The sequence below is a fragment of the Columba livia genome, chromosome 1 (genome assembly GCF_036013475.1).
Source record: "Columba livia isolate bColLiv1 breed racing homer chromosome 1, bColLiv1.pat.W.v2, whole genome shotgun sequence".
Classification (NCBI taxonomy): Eukaryota; Metazoa; Chordata; class Aves; order Columbiformes; family Columbidae; genus Columba; species Columba livia.
In genome coordinates, this window is record NC_088602.1 from 86,223,338 (window position 1) to 86,228,898 (window position 5,561).

Consider the following 5,561-nt stretch of genomic DNA (forward strand, 5'->3'; position numbering starts at 1 on the left):
ATGAGAGTTACCACCTGACATTTAACTTCCGTACATGACCTCAGAAGGCATTGTGCACTTACTAATTCTAGCTGTGGCAACAATTTTGTTAGTCAGTTATAAATGTTGTCCATCGTGATGTATTAACAAAATGTAGAAATGAAGAAAGTAAAGAAAATTAGTTTTGGTGCCTTGACTTCTTGCACTTCTAGTATTCTTGAGATTACTTCTTGAACCAGCAGTAGTAAAAAAGAAAATCTTTCCTGATGGATTTTTTTTTTTCCCTTAAACAACATATACTATGACTCTTAATAGTCTTCAATTAAGTTTGTTTCCTTTGTATTTGGTGCTACTTTCTGCCTGACCTGAGCAGTTGTCCAATGTACTTGAATTGTATCAACGTCTCAACATGTCCAGTGATATTTATGCCCACATTTGGTTTAGACATGATCTTTTGTCTACAAGCACAACATTTTCCTGGCACGATTCCATTTTTGGATTTTTCCTTCACAGGGCAGAAGGAATATCATATTAGGCAATGAACCCCTTATTGGAAATAGAAATAATAGGAATAGGTACTCTTGAAGGTATTGCAAAGGGAAAAAGAACCAAAAAGCTATTTGCAGTAACTAAATATCCATCTTAAATATTCAGCATCCAGAACACTTGTTTTCTTTGCATTTGACTATTGTTTGTAAATCTCTAGGGTCTGGTATGTCATTAAAATTAACAATGCTTTCTTTACGGTTTGATAAGAACCTGGAAATAGGAACCTGGAAAGGACCATAAGCTGAATCCCAAAGCATGGAAAAACATTTTTAATTATTAGAACAACAGTTTTAGGAAGTAACTTGTTTAGAGGAATAGAAATAGAACATAAATGGAACATGTTGTTAAAGTGTGGACTCAAAGTGATGAACCTTAACTGGAGTTTTGGAAACAACTTCTAGGAGAAAATTATAGGAAATAATTCAATAGAGTTGTGAAGGTTTTATCATACTGCTTGGACACAGCAAAGGGGTAGTATTAGTCAATGCTCCCAAACCTGGCTTTGAAGTAAGGGATAGAAAGGACCATAAAATGTCTGCTTGAGGAATTAAAGCTAGAAATGTAAGGAGTATGCCAGCGTTAATGCTGAAGAACAGGGTGAAAAATAATTGCTTTTTCATGAGCCACTTTTTTTGTCATAAAATAGAAAATGACTTATGTCAGTCACTGTAGATCCAGTAAGTGTTTATGGACATTAATGGGAATCTTTTTTTACAAACCTACATTTGTAATTAACAAATTTACATAATTATGGGTAACTAATAGGTCTCTACAGATAAATAATTAATTTAGACAGCAGTTCAGGCTCATAATTGTTTTAGTCCATGTTCTAATTAATTCTCCTCTATGAGCTCATAATGTTCAGTTACAAAAGCAGTTGCATTGAGCACAGAACTTGTGGCCCTTGCACTTGGATACCACTGGAATGCCCAGGGAGCTGTGGAATACCCATGTGTGTGCTGCACTTGGCCATGCACACCTGCTGTCTAGAGCAACCTGTAGATACTCTAGTAGAGTAAGAGAAAGTAAATACAAATTCTTGTAAGTTCAAAAAGAGGATACCAGAAGTCACAATCCAGTGCATTGAGTAGATTTAAGAAATGCCACACACTGTACATGTCAGGGAGCAACAAGGGTCAGCTGACCACTTGGGGATGGGGAGCCACAAACCTGAGGGGGCTGCCTATGGTGGGTGACAGGATGGGTTCAGTCAACCAAGGTCCATCCACCACCTCAGCCAGGAGTGGGAAGCCAGGGGACACCACAGCAGCCCTAGCTCCGGTAACCAGGCACATCCTTTGGGATGGGCCAATGTTGGGCCAGGATGTGTGCCCATGGGTGGGCCCAGCTCAACTAGGTCCATTGCCAGGCAGGCCTGTGGGGAGCTGGAGACTGGCCTTGCTGTGGCATCACTGGGGCTGGGGCTGATGGCCCCATTTCTGGGGCGTGCAAATGAGGTCTTTGTGTCTCTGCAGGTGGTGGAAGTCCCAGCTGGATGGGCAGGGACAGTCAGGGCTAATGGTGTTCTCAATGCCCTGACAATGAACCTGCAAATACTCATGCATTTGGTTCATTCCATCAAATATCTCTTCAAGGATGATGGCACTATTTTCTGTAAATAAACTTGTGTAATTGCATACTTGGGGCTTAAGCTAAGATTAAAATACAATGCTAGTCTTGAGGGAATTCTGTGGGGTTTTGTTTGTTTGTTTGTTTTTTTCTACCAAAGCACTCATGAACAAGTAATCTGGAACTACTCAAGTCTCCCATTGGTGAATCCTAGGATAAAGCAGCAACAATGATGCATGCCAGATCCAAAAATTTCATTATGTCTCTGAAGAGCTGTTTATACAGTAGTTTGCCGCTCCACTATGTATAGTTGTATATATGATGCTTTTTATACATGCTGTTATTAATCACTTAACCAAGAACTCTGTTTGTACCTGCCAGAATTTCATACACTTTTTTTGGTGTGGTTGTGAGGAATATGCGTAACTTCAACTGAAAAATACTTCTTGTGACTGTACTCCAAGGAGAAAGAGCACAGGAGACAACACAAGGAAGCAAGCATTCTGGGCCAGGGCTTCAGCCAGAACAAACAGGTAGAGATTAATTCTATGACTAACTGTCTCTTGTCCCTGTGGGTCACCTAGGCACTGTAATAGCACAGAGGTTCTCCTGTCATTCATGGCTAAGAACAGAGGATGAAGAAAGAAGTGTTTGGATCATGGAATTTTTTGCAAACATAGTATCAAATTCTCATGACTCATTTGCTATAGGTGTTTTTTTTGTTTTGTTTTGTTTTGTTTTGTTTTGTTTAGGTTTTCAGTTGTTTAGATTTTTGTCTGTCAGAAGAGCAAAAATATGTAGCCCCATGTATATTCATGGCATATATCTTTAGCTTTTGCCACCTTGATTTCTAAATATGCGCACACTGATGTATGCAAGACAAAAACTGCTATGGTGTTGAGATTTTTTAGTGAAAAACTGGCTATACATTGTTTTGCGTGTAACTAGTTAAGTCAGTAATAACTTCAGAAAAGGATAAGATCAGAGCAAAGGAAGTGACAAACTGAGAACCAGATGTTACTACCACAAATTTAATTTTAGAGCTGGCTGGACAGCATCATGTGCAAAAATAATGCTGGTGCTGTAAGGAAGTGCAATTTAGAAGCAGGCAGAGAGCTAACAAAATAGGATTATACACTGCAGCTACTGAAAACTCATTCACTATAAATGAACTGATTTGCAGTAACTGGGGCTACCTCATCTTTCAGGGTGACTTTGGCTAGATAGCGAGAATGTGTTTGGGGACAGGTGAGTATTAATTTACTGCTTTGGGTTTTGTTATTGTAAAAAATTAAATGTGTGTTCTAACCCAAATTGATTCTCTGTGGACCCTGTTCCAAAATATTTTCAGAATCATTGTTGTGGGATTTTTTAAATCTTCACTACATTCTATTCCCTATATAACACTTCTCAAGCAATAAGTCCTTCATTAGCCCTACTAAACAAATCCTGAAGTGTGAAATCATTTATACCATATCAGAAACACTAATTCTTACAATAGATGCAGCTCCTAGGTTTCTAATAGAATGAAACCCATTAGGTATTTTGTCATCCCGGAAGTTGTTTCAATTATTTACATGGAACAGTTCATTTGTACTTGTATTGCTGTTAGTGAAGTTTTAATGTCAATGAAGTTTTAGACAATTAGTGTAAAATATTATTTTAATTTATAAGCTTAATGAAAAAAGTGAAAAAAAGCCATGATGTCATTTGCTAAAGGTTCCTAAATAGTTATTTTTCAAAATCTATTTGATTTTAATTCATGTATTATCTCATTTTTTGTGAGAAAAATATTGTTTATATTGACTTTCGGCTACTTTTAATCCTGTTTCTCTTTTTATTATACTCATTCCTCCTCTAACTTTTTATTCAACGTTTGCATTTTATTTTCTTTAAAATTTAGAGTAAGTTAGAAGTTAGTACAACCAAGTTTTAAAATTTTTAAATTTGATTGAAGAAAGGAAGGCTGCAATAAAGTCTGACACAAAATCAAAGAATGATATAACCAAAGGGATTACATAACCAAATTGCATGGTACAACCCAGGATCTATGTGTCTGGGGAGCAGACTTGCTGGAAGGGCCCCGGGGTCCTGGTAGGCAACAACCTGAAGTTGAATCAGCAGTGCATCTCAGCAGTGAGAAAGGCAAATTGGATCCTGAGTTACATCCACAAGGTCATTACTAGAAGAGACAGAGATGTGATCATCCCTCTCTACTCAGCACTTGTCGGGCCATGCCTGGGCCACTGTGTCCAATTCTGGTCACCACAATTCAAAAAATAAATGGACAGACTGGAGAGAGTTCAAAGGAAGGCCACGAAGATGATAAAGGGACTGGAGAACCTGCGGTATGAGGAAAGACTGAAGGCAATAGATATTTTCTTCCTGAAGAAGAGAAGGCCAAGGGCAGACCTCATCACAGTGTTCCAGTACTTTGAAGGTGGCTACAAACAGGATGGAGGCTCTCTGTTCACAGGGAGCCACATGGAGAAGACAAGGGGCAATGGGTACAAGTGGTACTGGGAGAGGTTTCATCTTGATAAAAAAAATAAATTCTTTATAGTGAGAACAGTTGTGGGAACAACCTTCACAGGGACATGGCAGAGTCCCCATCACTGGGGGTTTTCAAGATGCAACTAAACAGGGTGCTAGCCTCCATTTCCCATGAAAGACTGGACCAGAGGATCTTTCAATGTCTGTTCCAACCTGGGCTGTTCTATGATTCTACTATTCTATGAAATAAATGGCTTAGTTATTTTTCTTACTTATTCACTCCCAGTTCTTACTTTCTGCTCTGTTTTTCATCTTCCCAAAGAGTGAAAAAAAATCTGGATTTAAAGAAGCCTTCTTTTTGTAGACCTTTTGTCTTTAGAAAAGTTATTTCAAGTTTCTACCATGTGATGTTTTAAAACATAACTTTATTTAAAATCTATTCAGCTTTAATGTGACCTGGTGAATAATAACTAATAGTGAATACTGATCCAGCTAAAGTCTAAGTTGATGAGTTAACTGTGTTACATGAATGACTGTCATCTAACCATGCAGGTAATATTGAACCCAATATAAGACAGTGTGATGCAAACTACTCCCACACCTATGTGTTGTCTCTTATACTTAGAGGCAGCAGGATAATGACTTGAAGGACGTTTTGTACTCATATCACTTGTTTTTCTTACTTTTATAGGCAGTGACACGCAATTACATGGAATTAAAACTTTTAAAAATTATTGTAAGGCTGAAATAAAGAACTTCGTATGAAGCAACAAAACCTTTATTATTGTCCGTATAACCGATAATTCCTTCCCTCCTTTTACATAAGTTATAAGTTATTTAGAGGGTTGCTGGCAGCATCCTTGTCTCATTCGTTGCAGAAGTCATGAGGAAACAGACTGAAACAACTTTTACATATATGCAACTAGGGATATGATAGGAAAAAGTATGCTTGTGACAAAAGTGGAGTTCTC

At 37.9% G+C, this 5,561-nt stretch overlaps 1 long non-coding RNA gene across 1 annotated transcript; it reads left to right on the top strand.

Annotated features, from left to right (window-relative positions):
• Positions 1–1,445: 1,445 nt before the first annotated feature.
• On the top strand, positions 1,446–5,350 carry LOC110365305 (uncharacterized). Its single transcript, XR_002424714.2, has 4 exons — positions 1,446–1,569; positions 2,479–2,630; positions 3,306–3,345; positions 5,282–5,350. It is a non-coding gene; the product is annotated as an uncharacterized LOC110365305 (long non-coding RNA).
• The last annotated feature ends 211 nt before the right edge of the window (positions 5,351–5,561 follow it).